At 44.3% G+C, this 18,135-nt stretch overlaps 2 pseudogenes; both read right to left on the bottom strand.

Moving 5' to 3' along the window:
- Positions 1-342: 342 nt before the first annotated feature.
- On the bottom strand, positions 343-4,626 carry LOC119287876 (annotated as a pseudogene).
- Positions 4,627-5,836: 1,210 nt separating this feature from the next.
- Positions 5,837-12,738, bottom strand: LOC119287875 (annotated as a pseudogene).
- Between the last annotated feature and the right edge of the window lie 5,397 nt (positions 12,739-18,135).

Here is an 18,135-nt window from a genome sequence, read left to right as displayed (position 1 = left end):
TTCGGTCGACGGAACAACCTCGGTCGTGATGAGTGGGCAGAGGAGAGGAGGATCTCGCTGCAGCCGGCGATCCGGGCGCTCCAACATGCCAGCAAACTGCCCCTTCCGAGGAAGATCCTTGCCGTGGTGGAGGGGTCCATCGTGCTGGGGACGGCGGGAGGCTCTGGCATCATCTCCGTCAATCTCTCCACCATGAAGTTCAGGCGCATGAGCGACGGCGACAAGTACCCCAACGGGCCGGCGTATGAGTACCAGCTGCCATGGCCTCCCACCATCCGAGCTTGCTTACCCTGAACAATCATGGCCGACATAGTGCACGCACCGAATTTAATGTGAACAATGTTGGAAATTCAACCATCACAAATTACACGCATTATTTCCCATATAAATGTCTGTGATCGAAGGTCGAAAAATGAACATTCAGCGGCTACATTATCATGCCATTTGCCACGTTACATCTCTCCATTTGTGCTGTGTAGTTATGGATCGAATGACGGAACTTGGGTGTCGAACCCCCGGGAAGCCATGAACATGAGCCTCCGCGAGATCTTCCTGTACTCGTCCTCCTCTCGCTTATCCAGCAGGTAGGAGATGATGCCTTGCACCTCCGACTTGATGTGCGTGTAGAGGTCCGTCGCAGCGCGCCGGTCGGTGAGGACGTCCTGCCTCTCCCGCATCGGGATCGGCTTCCCGAACCGGTAGTAGAACCGGCCCGGGATCTTTAGGCACACGCCCGGGAAGATCACCTCATGCTTGGCATCCCTGAAGCAGCCAAAAGACAGACAGGTTACTTAAGGACCTTGTGGGCTGTTGACCTTGGAACAAAACAGCCAGTATAAAATTATAAATGGAACCTGAGAAGTGAGTTATCTTAGCTAGCATGATTTCTGAGAGATAATGTACCTTAGCTTCAGATGCTTACTGTAGGCCCGCATTATCTCCCTACCGAAAGGCGCGCTCCTGATATCGTCGAACGTACAAAGCAGCTGCGGATTTTCGAATGTATATATGTGAGTACGAGTCTATTAGCTAAGGGAAATGCTGATTAGTTGCTATGCAATGCATGTGTTTACAATTTTGGATCTCTAGCAGCTTCAGGACTGTTAAATCTTGGCTATGGAAGTATGGATGCTTCATCTATTTGATTCGACTGTGAAATCAAATAACCCCTAAAAGACCGCAGGATGTTTATTCGCAAATTAAGCGAGGACTTAATCCAGAAATAACAGGTGATGGCCTACGTTCAAGAGGTCATCCTCTCCGACGACTCCAAACGGCACGATTGTGGCGTTCAACTGAGCTGCCATCCTAACAAATTCAGTCTGGTCTGGCCAGAAAATCCTGTGCTCTTCACCCTACAATCCACAAGTTTAAATGTAATAAGTTTACAATAGTAGCATTTACTTGCCAGAATTTCAAAGTACAAAAGTCCAATCAAATAATCAAATTGTATTGTGTACCTTGCAGTGGATTGCCTCCCTGTAACCACCTGGGTAGAGGAGCACGAACTCCCCGGCTGCCAGCAACTCGTATATGTACTTGTAGGTCATGGGCACGCCACCCCACAGGTTAAGGAAGTCGAAGAAGTCGTGTCCCTCCGACCACGTCTTCGTCTTGTTTGGGAACAGCAGCGGGTGTGCAATGCCACGGACGACAGCCTTCTTATGCCGCATGAACTCCGCGGCAAGAGAGATAAGCTCGATCCCCAGCAACATGTGGTTGCCTACCAGCAGCACTGGCCCGTCCTCGGGCACCCCGGCGAGTCCCCGTACCACCGTGCCGTCTTCCAACGTCGAGAACATCGCCGGGCACGTTCTGAACGTCAGGTCGCTGCATTTACCAATGCATAACATGTGGCAGTGCAATCGATGTATTCAGCATGTATCATGTAAGAATTTGCTGGGTGGTGAGTTTGGTTACCTGCTAGCTTTGTCGACTTCATTTAGCTCGGTTGCAGACGGTGGGATGTAGTCGAAAACCCGATGATAGCGCCTCGAATGGCGGTAGAGACCAACACATTTGATGATGGATGAGACATGGACACCATGCTCCTGAAATTTGGGATGAATATCATTAGCATTGTCCCTTTGAGGTGTACCACTTGTTCCTTTCAGTGCACAAGATATACTGCAATCTGATAAAAGTCTGCTATAACTCACCAACAGTAAGCTGTGCCCATGCTTCTCAAAGAAGAAGATTTTGGATTTAGGTATTTTGTTCTGTAGCCTGTAGGCTTCAGATTTGCTCGGAAGTAAGTTGTCATCGCAGCTGAGTGCAAGCATAGAGAAGAACCTCAGTCATGATGCCATAAATTCACTTGTTAGAAATCCGACAAAAATACGCGTTCAAACAAGAAACGTAGAAATCATGCGGTAGTGTTTATCATGCGACAATATTCTGCAAAGCTCATGATGAAATTGCACTCGTTTCAAAAAAAATGATGAAATTGGAAGTAGAGAACTGAGCTTAAGGGCACAAACCTGGCTAGCAGTAGCACCTCAGCTGTAACTGATTGTATACGGCAATTAGCATATTGCGCAGCCCGTTTGATGAGTTTCATCTTCCATTTTAGTGTGTCTTCTGGTAGTTTGTCCAGTATATTCTGCAATTAAAGGCACACAGATTTACCTTCAAAACAGTTAAAATGGTAGATGAAACGTGAGAGAAAGATAGTACGGAAAAAGTTTATTTCCACACTATTTTCTCCTTTAATTTGCTTTTTTAGAAGGAGAAAGCCTCTGGCCTCTGCTTCGATTGATGCACGCAACTATTTATTAACTTGCTTTCTCCCTTAATATGTATTCTCTTGATAAAATTAGATACATAGAAACAAGACACAAAGAAATTGATATTACACACCGTTTGCTTCAGAAAAGTTGACATGTTACTTGTCAATCTGCCGAGTGCTTCTAAAGGATGCTCCCCACTTTGCATTCTACTCAGAGCCATGTTCACCTCGTTGTCTGGTCTCATGATCATGAAGAACAGAAGAAGCAAGTACAAAAAACTTAAAAAAAAGATGTAAACAGGTGTATATCATGCTAATTATCAGACAACCTTAAGTCCAACAAATGCATCACCGTTCTTCGTTAATTTCTAGTAGCTCATTTCAATACATGTTATTTCTTCAATTTTATATGCTGGACACTACAAGGTACTTACCGATGTTGTAGTTCAGTAGAGCTGTAATTGCAATATAGGCGTTGTTCGAGCTGAAAACTGACAGAAGCTTTTTTATGTCTGACCTCTCAAATGAAGTAGCTTTCCCCGGAAGAAAAAAGAGAGACGAAACAAGATAATGTATATTAGAAATTTTACAAATAGGAAGGTTCACTCGCATACCATCAGGTTTTCCTGCATACCTGGATTGACTAGTACCAATATCAAATCAATGCGGGGATTGCGACCAGCAACTGCAAGAGCTAAGCATCCTCCAAAGGAATTCCCCAATAGATAGATGGGCTTATTAGGAGAAGTGGAATGCTCTGCTCTCACAACACCTTCTACCATTGTGACAAGTTCTGAAGATGAAAAGCAGCTAGAATCATACAATTAATCTTTAGAACTTAATGATTGAGCATCTTTTGTTTTTGCCACATGTTAACCGGATGTCATTTCTCTAAACATGGCTTTGTGTGGTGTGTCCATCTTCTTGGTGCGGACGAAGGGAGAAATGAAATATTCCTTTTCAAAACAAACGGACGTATTTCACTCTGAATCTTAAAGTAAGCTCAAATTTTCAATTCAGATGCAAAATGCTTCGGAGAGAAATTAATCAGTTATACACAGGTATCTGATACCTTCGAATGGTGTGCGGTCGTGAAAAGGAATGTGCAAGCATCTAAGTTCAAATATCCTGCAAACGAAAAAACAAGCGTGTAATATATTTAAACTATCAAAATTACACTCTGGGTTCACCATAAATTTTTACAAGGAATCTTCCCTTTGTATCTCACCTTCCAAGAGCCTTGTGGTGCATGCAGAGCCCCATCCCCATCCCATCTACTCCTGAAAAGATTCAGATTTAACCCCAGATCAGCACCTGAAATTAGAGTGTACTACTAACCTAAACATTCAGGCATCAACAAACCGGAAAGATATGCATGGAGACAGACATAGGAAGCTGCCGATGAGACAACATTTCCACACATTTTCTTACCTGGCAAATACAGCATGAGTGGAGCATCCTCGACCGTCGAGCCAGCATCGACGGGGCAAAACCAGCAGGGCGGCCCGCTGTCATGCCCCACCAGATGCCCGAGTGCCTGATAGTAGTAGTCCAGGCCCTTGACCGTCCCGTACCCATCATCGTACAGCGCTTCGAGTCCCCTGTAGCTGGATTGCACTCTCCCGGCGTGTCTGAACTGGCAGCTTGGCGAGCCATGCAGCCGCCGCGGCCCTTGTCGCCAGAGGGTGACCTGCAGGTGTGCCAGAGGGAGAGAAAGAGTCGCCATTGCTGCATTGAGCTGCGAAGCTTTTTTGAGTATCCGAGTCCTGGTTTCAAGAGAGATTTTAGGAAGCATGAGCCACGCATGCACTCATGCATCCGGTGCGTAATAGAAATAACCGAGTTTTAGTGAGGCGCAAAGAGTGTGAGTTACACCTTGGCATGGCGGTTCAGTAAGGACCATGCTATAACAATTGTTGTGGAGATCTGATGTTGGCATGTCAGTATGGGTAAAGACTTTTGACACCTACGTGATCAGATGCTCGAGATACTCAAAGATGATGGTCTAACTATCGACAACAAAAATTCCCTCAACAAGAAAACCTTCAAAAATATATTAACGTAGGCTCTTCTGTTGTCCATTATCTGTCTAATGCCTATAGCAGAATGAAGCAGAGGTATTAATATCAAGTAATATAGCCAGTACAGATCTGCCACCATGGGTAACCGGAGAGTCATATCAATATCAAGATTTAGTTGAAAGGGTGACAAACATAATAAAACACCAGAATGCAGCCATGTCGCACAAGAATTCTGCGACAAACCAACTACCTTACCTCAGATTTCGAGAACTTCACCTTCCCATCTAGTAATCTGCACCAAAACAGCACAGGCTTAGATTCTTTCAAATGTAGTCAGAGACGGTATCAAAGAACCTACAATACCAATCACTATTAGGGGCAAAAACTAAAATGCAGGTCATACACTTCCTCATATACTGCAAAAAGAACATAAATACCATTGCCTTGAATAAATGCTTCCACACATCGCTAGACTGAACCAATTTCGGAAACAATTCAAGCCGCGATACAAACTGTACAAGATATGTTTCAGATTTTAATGCATGAAGAATGAGGGTCAGTAAGAAAATTATTGTCAAAACCATATCCCTATACCAAGGAACGAGAACAATTTATTATGATATAAAGTTGCTTCTTGGATACTCTTTCGCAACTTAAGCAGATAATTGTAGAACAGAAATAGAAAGTTACCTTTCAGCATTCTTTCCTTAGTGATGTCTCAGCTAAGAAGAACTGGGTGTCTTGAATCAACAACTTGGAGTCTTTGCCCACAGTTAAACATGGTAGTGCTGCTGGCAGCATGATTAACAGGTAAAGCGATACAAATCGAGCAAGTCAATCTGCTGAAGTCAGTTCATTGTTCAGGGACGGTGATAACTAATTAACTACTCCCTCTGTCCCATAATATAAGAATGTTTTTCAGGCTATCTTGAAAAGTTGAGCCACTAAACCGTCTGCTTCATGAAATTTAGTGGAAGTATTTGATTCCAGTAGATAAAGTAGTTAGCATCCGGTTTGGTCCTATCATATACCCATAGTGAAGGAATACTCCTCTATATTCTCCAGAATATAAGCCACTCGCCAGCAATTCCATCAGAAAACCTCATTTCCATTTTATAATCAGTTACCAAGCAGATAAAAGAAAAAACATTACTACATCTCTTCAGGTTTTACTTTCCATGAGGATGACTCAAATTAACCCCTAGCTACTATTAACATTCATCTGTGCATTGTCTCCTAGAACCAACTCCCTGAACCGAGTTATGCAGTCCATCGCCTGGTCGAATTCGCTGCTCTCGAGAGCAAAGCTGAACCGGCAGTAGTCCGGTATCCCGGTCCACTTGCTGCTGGATATGCAGAGTCCAGTGGATCTAAGGAGCACTTCCCTGATGTTGCAGCCATCGAGCTCGCCTTCGAAAGTGTCTATCTTGAACGATTTGCCGATGTAGGCCGTTGGTTTCGCCAGCATTGAGATACCGCCATGGCAGCCGACGACATCCCAGCCACAGCTCTCGAGTGTCTGTTCATTGCAGGAAATCAGAAAATGAAAACAAAAAAGGGGCGTGCATGCCAAACATAAGATTTCTCTGAACTGCCAATCTCCCATCTCTGGACTAAGATTTGGGAGGGAACACAAAGTTTGAGAGGGCGATTTAGAATGTCACAGAGAGCTAACCTTAGTCAACTTATCGGCACGATGCTTCAGTGTCTCCTTTTGCTCCTCAATGAGATCAGAGAAGCGCTGGTCCCTCTTGTTCTTAAGACACAACAGTTTTCTGAAAGTATACTTCAATGTGCGATGTGGTTGACTCAGGCTTGTTAACATATGTTTGATCAAGGACGGGTCAATGTAAATCATAAACCCAAAGTCAAACCCACTCATGGTCAGCTGAAAGGACAGCTCCCCGAGCATAAAAACGCGGAGTGCGAGACATGAAGCAATATTATAAGAAAAACTATCCAAATTCCACAGGCTCCGGCCATCTCCGGTTTGGAACTCCAGACCAGAGAAGGAGGTGTCTATCACTACCCTAGCTCCATGTTCAGCACAAACGGATAGCAAATCTTTTATCTTGTCATCACTGTACAGGGAACCAGAAGGGTTAACTGTAGGGCCAGAAATATACAGCCATGGCCATACATTCTCATTCTCATATGCATCATCCAGAGCTGCTCTTAGAGCGGTCGGTTCAATCTTGAAGCCTGAACGTACATTTGTTGGAATCGTCAATGTTTTTGCATTCATAAACTTTGCTGCCGAGACATAGTGCCCATTGGTGCCCATGGGGAAAAGGAAGGCGCCTTGCTCCCTCATACAGCAAAGGACAAGCTTGTTGAAGAGTGTGAGACAGGTGCTGACATATATAATTTCCTTAGAGAAGCCACATGAACGGTTGTTAAATGTAACGTCGGGACAACTGTCTCCTGGGAAACCATAGTTATCTCCCACCAGCTGTTCGATGCTGGAACGAACGTCAGTTTCAAAATCCATGATGTTCCGCCGAGCAAAACTTTCTAAAATGGAGGCGCCCAGTGGAGAAGGTACTGGTAAGAAGCTGCGGTCTAAATCCATATGAATGACACTAGAATCCTTGGAATCAGGAGTGAAAAATTCAGCTTCTTTTAGGGTAGACATGGCTGAATTAGAAAACTGTATCATCTTCTCAGGTATCTTTTCTGCCGCTTGTCTCTGAAAAAGATATTAAAAGCCAACAAACCAAAACAGTTAAACATTAAGGTCACAAAAGTATTCCACAGGCGCCCTTTTTTTCTTGAGGGTGGTTTTCCATAGGTGCCTGGCCATATTATTAATAATTTTACTTACATTTTTTGCGGGGAATTTTACTTGCTATTAGTCATGATGAAAATATAATCAAATATCCCACTGATAAATTCAGCTGATCACTGTAAATAAGTGTCTATCCAACTAAGGGAGGAGCAACAAACCCAGGATTTTAGAACTAGCTGACTTATGCCAGGAAATTAGACAAACCCAAGATGTTATCATGAGGCGGAGAATCGGAGGAGGGAAATTCTGCTTACCACTTGATGTGCATGCTGATGACGGTCACCAATTTGAAACGCCAGCAGCTCATGGAAAAGAGAGCCATAACATTGCTGGCTGATCACAGAAGTTTGTCCTTCCAACAGCTCAATGGTTTGTGATAATGCCTTGCAGACAGATGCATCCTCTGAAATGGCAAAAGCAACTTCCAGATCAGAATAAACCTGCAAATTTTAACCAAAAGTAAGATGGAGCAGATACAAAATGAAACCTTAAGACTGTTTCCAATGTAGGTGCAAGAATGCACAGAAGTTCTAATAGAGTTCCAGGCTAAATGGTATGAACTGGTACATAAGTCTCCTTCACAGAAAGCACTGCTCAAAGTATGGGCTATTTACTCATGATCATCTTATGATGTAAATATCTGGTGAGGGAGATCAGGTTGTTAATTCATCATAACAAAATCGTACTTAACATGCCATATGTGCAGTCATTCTGAAATGGGAAAAATAAATATCTCTGGTAAGTTATAGGCACCTGGTTTTTTACTAGACCCCACAATATAGCCGCATGCGAAGGTAGGGTGTTTCCAACAAGATATTTCAACACACCATTTGAGCTTGGCAGACAAGACCACTCCAGGTTCTCTGAAATATCTAGGAACAACCGGCAACCAACATCCTCTGTTGCGCTTAGTATGTTCGAGAAAGCAGCACTGGTGATAGCCTCAAACTGAGCAATGCTAGTAACGACAACCTGAGGCTTCAGTTTTCTGACCAACTCAATCAGTAAATCTGATTGGCGTGGTGCTTCAATTACAGTGATCACGCCTTCAGCATTGTTGCAATCTATTCTTCCCTGAAATTTCAAAAAGAAGCAGTAGTATTCAACATCCTTGAGCCAACATTTTTCTTCACATAATAGGCATATCTTTCCACTGTTCCCATCAAACAAGATATTTTTATAAAACACTACTAAGCAGTAGAGATCAGATGCTGCTCAAACAAGAAGTGTTGCATGACACACACACACGCACGCACACACGCACACACACACACACACACACACACACACACACACACACACAGAGAGAGAGAGAGAGAGAGAGAGAGAGGTACCTCAATTTCTGAATATCCTAACCATTGCATGGGCAAGTGTCTGGTCAAATGTTCATCAACAATTGCAAGCGCTGGTGAGAACAGTCGAAGATAATTTTCGACTGCCACCGCACGGGAAGGGAATACAACAAAATTCTGATGTACAAGAAATGAAAAGGAAGCATCATATAATGAATAAGATACAAGCACAGAATAGCTCGATATAAGAAATTATGGTATAGGTAATAGTAAAGACAATAGCCACCAAGCCTTACATCAGGGTTTAATGGGATGTGGTGGTAGCTCTTCATAAATTCAGCAACAAGATTCCGGAAGTTCAAACATCCAGCTGGAGGTTAACAAGGATTGGGCTTGGTCGCATTTAAGAAACTAGCTAGGTATACTAGGAATGTGATCTTTTCATGGGCAGTAGAATCATCAGCAAAGGACAAAATCAAGGGACCTGCTGACTTCATGGAATCCATTTTTAAGTATCTCAATTAGTTTCTTCACCTGAAAAATCTCTGAATTAGTAATATTTATGTCGCTATAATATTGTTTTTAGAAATATAAAGAGAACGACAAAGAACCTGGTTGGGTTGGCGAAGTTGACAGCTATACACGGACAAAGCATGTGAAATATGGCCACCTGATTCCATGTATGCCAAGGCAGTGCGTGCAGAAACAGGTTGATCCCCCACAGAACCCATGAAGAACTCAAATCGATGCGGGCTATTTTTCTCAAATTCAACTAAGGCCGAAATATCTGTGTTCGCAGGCTGCAAACAACCCAACTAGTTGGTAATCCACACAAAAAAAATGGCATTTTAATATATAATGATATAAGCCGGCATTTCGTTGCATTATAGAACCCTACTAACTGTAGTACAACTCAAAGTACTTCTTTTACGAAATCTCAGAGTATATATTGTTGGCCAAACCAGGAATTCCTGATTAATGAACATATGGTATGTCACAGCAATGCTACCTGCATAATTTTTGTTTGCCAGAGCTTAGTGATGCGAAATCCACGGCGTAGAAATAGGCATTCACAGACACCTTGACCAGGTCGGCCTCCCATATTGAATATCATAGTACCCGTAGACTTTATGACAGCCATCCCTTCTTCAACTGCCCGAGCAATCAACCCAAGGCCAAATTGGTCCTCCACAAAACCCTGGAGACAGTAAGTCATGCAGTAAGTTTACAAGCATACAAAAAATGAACAAAAGGGAAATTGGAACAGAACAATCAGCCACCATAAGAAATATTGACTTTATGAGAAAATATGTGTACATCATATCAGACAGATTATCAATGCATATCAACAAATCAAAACTCTATTCAAACAGAGAAAAATTGAATATCACTGCTAATAATTCCAGTATTCTAGAAGAAACTGTGAATAACTCCATATTTCAGCAATCATTCATTCATTTTTCATGGAAAAGTGTGGAATGCTGATCATGTTTATAGTTATAAATTGTAAAACAATAAAGCCATGCAAGGTTGAGATGGAAAGGATTACTCCCCAAGAAAGTAATTCTACTGTCCATCATTTGTTCTGGTTGCCCATGTTAGTGTAGAGCCCAAAGCTGTTAACTCAATTATACTTGTGGAATCAAGTTAGAAATATAGTCATACAGATCATATATTATTTCTGAAGTATACTTTTATTATATCAGGGGTAGGAACACGCCTACAAGGAAATGACATATGTTTGAAACACATTTTTTTTCTTCTAATCTGGTTATAAAGAACAATAATGCAGTTACAGAAAAAAAATGTGTAGGTTTAAAGTTCACTCTTGATCCTCCTAACCCAGCTAGAAAAAAACAATGTTAAGATAAATCACCGTTGGTATTTGGTAGATTAAATGGCGGAAGTGATGAACATGCAAAAGATGCCTGACTTACTTGAAGAGCATAGTAGCTGCTCAAGGAATACAAGAACTCCTTACTTAAATTTTCAGTGATAATCTTTGACATTGCCTCTGGATTGGGTTTAAGAATCTGAAAATTAGATTATAAGAGTCAGCATTTTCCTTCAGTTCTGGGTCTACTACAATTTCGTTTGACCGTACCTGCGGTATGCATCCAACAATGCTATCAAGTTCTATCTTGTTGTCTCTACAGTAAAAAAGAAGATCAGATTCATGGAATTCAACTCTATCAAGCAGTGTTTTCCCCTCCCTGTCGTAAATTGGAAGACCATCGTCGTCCAGTGCATTTAAATAAAGATTTATCCATGCAATCTTGATTGCCCTTGGGTTAATATCCAGACCATAGACCTTCAAAGAAACAAAAGATGCTCAGCTTGGATTCTGACAAAAATATATGGCTGAACGATTAAGGTAATGTAGAGCTGAGCCAGAACTAATTCGGTTCCCTGGCACCTGAGGCTCAAATAATTGCATGTTCTTTTCTCTTTTCCCTTTCAAAAGACAGATTATTCAGTGTGTACTAGTGCCTCACCTAGATTCGGAAGAATGCTCAACATATATCGTTTTCTCAGATGTTCCGACTAACTTAGACTGTCGGCGGATTATGAGAAGTCTGAGAAGTATCATATCGTCAAACCTGAGTAAATATCTAACTATGGAGCTCCCACTTCTATAGACAAATGCAAACTGCTGCAGTTCCCACTTACGTAGCAATGATCATAAGATAAATGTCCAGAGGAGACGGGACAAGAGACACCAACCTTGGAAGGGCACGATTTTTCTGCAAGCGCAATGGATATCCAACCATTGCCACATCCCAGCTGTGCGACGGTCTTACTCCTGAAAATGGAATCTGGATCTGGATGATGATTGATGCCCTCGTAGAGAGTGATGGACTTATCTCCGGGACCGAAAACGCTAGGTATCTCCATCATTATTAGCTTCTTTCTTTGCTGGGATCCTAAAAGCATTTGATAAATTAGTTACGCAACCAGAACAAAAATCAGTAGTAATGAAAAGTTTTTACCATTGTGACATGCGCGAACTAAAGACAACAGTTAATAATTTATATGTACAAATAATAACAAAGGAATCATGTCAGGTCCGGACTCCAGTCCAGATAATGTAAGGAACTTGTAAATTGCAGTTTTTCCTGCACAAAGACCACTACATCTATATACAATAACCGTAAAAACATCTATATATGATATTAACTCAATACATGGTGGACAGATGCCCTATTATAGTTGTTACGGCAATAAATTTGTGATATTCATCTTTCGTGCTTCTGATAGCCTTCCCCTCCGCAATTAGTTGTTATATCAATAAGTTTGCGATACTAATCCGCCAATGGTGCTTAGAGCATATGTCTGAACAATGCATATAATAAATTCATATAAAGAGTTTTTAGGAATCAGATCAGATACCCTAAGAAGTGATCCCCACAAAAGGGAATCAGATTCCAAATTTTAAGCAAACCGATTACAAAGTTTAGTACTGATGGGTGATGGCCGGATCAACATTCGACTTTTACCGATTCGTTTTGCCGGGGAGTGGGGGGAGGATGGGGGCAGACCTTGCAGGACAACGTCGTGGATGCGGATGTTGAAGGCGCGGAAGCGTTCCTCCTGCTGCTGCCCGGCGGCGGGGTCGTCGGCGAGGCGGCGACGGACGGCGCCGAGGAGGCGCCTCGCCTGGCCGCGCGTGGCGGGGGCCTGGAGGCGCTCGAGCACGGCCCTGGCGGCGCCGTACGCCTCGTCGCTGGACGCCGCGCACGACGCCAGGAAGGCCTCCACGCCGCCGTTTCCGCTGCCGTCCTCGCTCGCCGCCATGCGTCCCCGGCCAGGTCAAGGTCGATGGTTCGGGCGGGGGGCGGGGAGGAGCCCGGACGCGAGGAAAGATTCTGGCTACGAAGAAAAGATGGGGAATGGGCGGCGCCGGCAGCGAGGAAGGGTGGGGGCGAACTCGAAAAGTACAACCTTTTTGTTCTACAGAAATGGGTCAACCTCTTGTGCAGTGGGACATGGACAGTGGAGTGGAGTCAACCTACAGAAATGGGTCAACCTCGATTGTTCTTCTTACTAGAAGAACATCCGTGCGTTGCAACGGGGCCACATTAACTTTAAAAGTTCAATATCAATTATGTTAATATTACATTTAATATTCTCATACATATCAACTGACATTGACGACCTTTTTACCATCAAATTCTCACACACACTCTCTCCCTCCCTTCTCCTCACTCTCTCTCCCCCTCTCCCCCTCTCTCTCTCTAACACACACATATCCATCTTATTGGGTACGGGACCATAATCCATCTATTTCACACGCACACGCGCTAGTGCATAACAATATGGATTATAAAACAGGTTCAAGGTAGTAACAAGGATTCTTCTCATGCATTAATAAACAAATGTTCTGCACTGAAGACAAGATAACCAATTTCCAAAGTGCATCAGAGCATCATAGAACATTACTGGCAAGATAAATGCACGACGATACACCCGACTCATTTAATTAATATAATTAAATTATCAGTAAATTAGTCACCAAACTGCTCGGATGAACCGGAACAGAGCCAACATATATCATCCTAGACAAACGCAACATCAACCATTTACCTTGGTACTTTAGGGACCGACAGGAGGATGCATGTAGAAGCGCTTCTTGCCTGCGAATCCACAGTCAGAGAGAGAAATTGGAACGCATTCCCATCACCAGCTGATAAAGAAAGCATGTAACAAAATTGATATCGGGCCAACTTGAATCTTCGGTGATTGTCCGCCGGTATGAAGAATTTAGGAGGGTGGGTGCAGGGAGTGGCCTTGTGGATGATGGATGGACGCGCGGAGGGATGTGGTCACCGGAAGGTCGAAAGCGGAGAGGGTCGGGCACGTTAGGTGGAGTCGGTGGTGCGCGACAACCGGAGGCGGCCCAGTCGTGGGCGGCGAACCGACGATAGCCTCGGCCCATCTCTCGACGCAGCGAAGATAGAGAGGGTGGCACTGCCGGTGCTCGAGGCCGCCGCTCGGCACCATCTACATCGAGGGGAAAGAGAGGCGAGAAAGCGATAGGGTGATGCGGGGCTAGGGATTGCGGAGGAGGGTGGGGGTGTGCGATTGGAATGGATGGTTCTGCCCACCGTTTTCTTGTACGTGGCGGTGGAGACGGCGGCGTTAACAGGCAAGAATAAACCGATGTGAGAGGGTGACGCGAAACTAAACCGGTGGGATGGGGGAGGGACGAAAAAAAACCAGCGAAATAAAACGGGTGGGAGGTGGGAGGAAGTACCAAAGAAGTACCAAAAAAGACCGGGTGAGGTGGGACGAAAATAAAACCCGGAACGCGACCTACCAACTGAGACATTTGGAGTAGAGATATTAACAAAAGTGCAGATCACGTCCCACTCTTCACTTTTTAACAAAAAACTTCCGAATAGCAATCTTGGTGAGTGATCTCGACCGGGTTCGATCGGCATGGCGTGTCGTTCCTCCAGGAGTGGGTGCTGAGAGGAAGGATGGTAAACCTCCATTGTCAATCGGCCGGAGCTGCATCGTCATTTGGATCAGAGGACGAAATCGAGATGGTAGAGGTTGAGGAATTTGTAGGACGTGAGGGTTTAGGGTGGGCATCACGAGAACTCACCCATATCTTGGGAGACGAAGACCCGAGGTGCAGTCGTGTTCATGCTTCAGGGGCTGCCACGTGCTGTCCTCGCCGCCATCGCCTGTCGATGCCACTTCAGCGCCACGAGCATGGGACTGAGGGACGAAGGGAAGAGAAGGGAAGGAAGCGAGCTAATGACGTACCTATGTTTGGTATGTAATACCCTCCATTAAGAGTAGATATTTTCTTAAAATCGGTTATTTTGTTTCCTAATTAATGTGATTGAGCAATTTAAGGTAAGGTTAATTAATTTAGATTTCATATTTAGAGATTAATCGTGATTGATTCTTTCACATAAAGACATTACTAAAAATAACTTGCACCAGCATGGAAAGTTATGATCCGTTAAGATTTTTTTCGTTGTGTGAGAGGGTGACGCGAAACTAAACCGGTGGGGTGGGGGAGGGACGAAAAAAAAACCAGCGAAATAAAACGGGTGGGAGGTGGGAGGAAGTACCAAAGAAGTACCAAAAAAGACCGGGTGAGGTGGGACGAAAATAAAACCCGGAACGCGACCTACCAACTGAGACATTAGGAGTAGAGAAATAGCAATCTTGGTGAGTGATCTCGACCGGGTTCGATCGGCATGGCATGTCGTTCCTCCAGGAGTGGGTGCTGAGAGGAAGGATGGCAAACCTCCATTGTCAATCGGCCGGAGCTGCATCATCATTTGGATCAGAGCATGGACGAAATCGAGATGGTAGAGGTTGAGGAATTTATAGGACGTGAGGGTTTAGGGTGGGCATCACGAGAACTCACCCATATCTTGGGAGACGGCAGACCCGAGGTGTAGTCGTGTTCGTGCTTCAGGGGCTGCCACATGCTGTCCTCGCCGCCATCGCCTGTCGATGCCACTTCAGCGCCACGAGCATGGGACTGAGGGACGAAGGGAAGAGAAGGGAAGGAAGCGAGCTAATGACGTACCTATGTTTGGTATGTAATACCCTCCATTAAGAGTAGATATTTTCTTAAAATCAGTTCTTCTGTTTCCTAATTAATGTGATTTAGCAATTTAAGGTAAGGTTAATTAATTTAAATTTGATATTTAGAGATTGATCGTGATTGATTCTTTCACATAAAGACATTACTAAAAATAGCTTGCACCAGCATGGAAAGTTGTGATCCGTTAAGATTTTTTTCGTTGTGTGAGAGGGTGACGCGAAACTAAACCGGTGGGGTGGGGGAGGGACGAAAAAAAACCAGCGAAATAAAACGGGTGGGAGGTGGGAGGAAGTACCAAAGAAGTACCAAAAAAGACCGGGTGAGGTGGGACGAAAATAAAACCGGAACGCGACCTACCAATTGAGACATTAGGAGTAGAGAAATAGCAATCTTGGTGAGTGATCTCGACCGGGTTCGATCGGCATGGCATGTCGTTCCTCTAGGAGTGGGTGCTGAGAGGAAGGATGGCAAACCTCCATTGTCAATCGGGCGGAGCTGCATCATCATTTGGATCAGAGCATGGACGAAATCGAGATGGTAGAGGTTGAGGAATTTGTAGGACGTGAGGGTTTAGCGTGGGCATCACGAGAACGCACCCATATCTCGGGAGACGGCAGACCCGAGGTGCAGTCGTGTTCGTGCTTCAGGGGCTGCCACGTGCTGTCCTCGCCGCCATCGCCTGTCGATGCCACTTCAGCGCCACGAGCATGGGACTGAGGGACGAAGGGAAGAGAAGGGAAGGAAGCGAGCTAATGACGTACCTATGTTTGGTATGTAATACCCTCCATTAAGAGTAGATATTTTCTTAAAATCGGTTATTTTGTTTCCTAATTAATGTGATTGAGCAATTTAAGGTAAGGTTAATTAATTTAGATTTGATATTTAGAGATTGATCGTGATTAATTCTTTCACATAAAGACATTACTAAAAAGAACTTGCACCAGCATGGAAAGTTGTGATCCGTTATGATTTTTTTCGTTCTGTGAGAGGGTGACGCGAAACTAAACCGGTGGGGTGGGGGAGGGACGAAAAAAAACCAGCGAAATAAAACGGGTGGGAGGTGGGAGGAAGTACCAAAGAAGTACCAAAAAACACCGGGTGAGGTGGGACGAAACTAAAACCCGGAACGCGACCTACCAACTGAGACATTAGGAGTAGAGAAATAGCAATCTTGGTGAGTGATCTCGACCGGGTTCGATCGGCATGGCATGTCGTTCCTTCAGGAGTGGGTGCTGAGAGGAAGGATGGCAAACCTCCATTGTCAATCGGCCGGAGCTGCATCATCATTTGGATCAGAGCATGGACGAAATCGAGATGGTAGAGGTTGAGGAATTTGTAGGACGTGAGGGTTTAGGGTGGGCATCATGAGAACTCACCCATATCTTGGGTGACGGCAGACCCGAGGTGCAGTCGTGTTCGTGCTTCAGGGGCTGCCACGTGCTGTCCTCGCCGCCATCGCCTGTCGATGCCACTTCAGCGCCACGAGCATGGGACTGAGGGACGAAGGGAAGAGAAGGGAAGGAAGCGAGCTAATGACGTACCTATGTTTGGTATGTAATACCCTCCATTAAGAGTAGATATTTTCTTAAAATCGGTTATTTTGTTTCCTAATTAATGTGATTGAGCAATTTAAGGTAAGGTTAATTAATTTAGATTTGATATTTAGAGATTGATCGTGATTGATTCTTTCACATAAAGACATTACTAAAAATAACTTGCATCAGCATGGAAAGTTGTGATCCGTTAAGATTTTTTTCGTTGTGTGAGAGGGTGACGCGAAACTAAACCGGTGGGGTGGGGGAGGGACGAAAAAAAACCAGCGAAATAAAACGGGTGGGAGGTGGGAGGAAGTACCAAAGAAGTACCAAAAAAGACCGGGTGAGGTGGGACGAAAATAAAACCCGGAACGCGACCTACCAATTGAGACATTAGGAGTAGAGAAATAGCAATCTTGGTGAGTGATCTCGACCGGGTTCGATCGGCATGGCATGTCGTTCCTCTAGGAGTGGGTGCTGAGAGGAAGGATGGCAAACCTCCATTGTCAATCGGGCGGAGCTGCATCATCATTTGGATCAGAGCATGGACGAAATCGAGATGGTAGAGGTTGAGGAATTTGTAGGACGTGAGGGTTTAGCGTGGGCATCACGAGAACGCACCCATATCTCGGGAGACGGCAGACCCGAGGTGCAGTCGTGTTCGTGCTTCAGGGGCTGCCACGTGCTGTCCTCGCCGCCATCGCCTGTCGATGCCACTTCAGTGCCACGAGCATGGGACTGAGGGACGAAGGGAAGAGAAGGGAAGGAAGCGAGCTAATGACGTACCTATGTTTGGTATGTAATACCCTCCATTAAGAGTAGATATTTTCTTAAAATCGGTTATTTTGTTTCCTAATTAATGTGATTGAGCAATTTAAGGTAAGGTTAATTAATTTAGATTTGATATTTAGAGATTGATCGTGATTGATTCTTTCACATAAAGACATTACTAAAAATAACTTGCACCAGCATGGAAAGTTGTGATCCGTTAAGATTTTTTTCGTTCTGTGAGAGGGTGACGCGAAACTAAACCGGTGGGGTGGGGGAGGGACGAAAAAAAACCAGCGAAATAAAACGGGTGGGAGGTGGGAGGAAGTACCAAAGAAGTACCAAAAAAACACCGGGTGAGGTGGGACGAAAATAAAACCCGGAACGCGACCTACCAACTGAGACATTAGGAGTAGAGAAATAGCAATCTTG

Source organism: Triticum dicoccoides, chromosome 4A (genome assembly GCF_002162155.2).
Source record: "Triticum dicoccoides isolate Atlit2015 ecotype Zavitan chromosome 4A, WEW_v2.0, whole genome shotgun sequence".
In the NCBI taxonomy this organism is placed as follows: domain Eukaryota; kingdom Viridiplantae; phylum Streptophyta; class Magnoliopsida; order Poales; family Poaceae; genus Triticum; species Triticum dicoccoides.
This window is presented reverse-complemented; position numbering and strand designations above follow the sequence as displayed.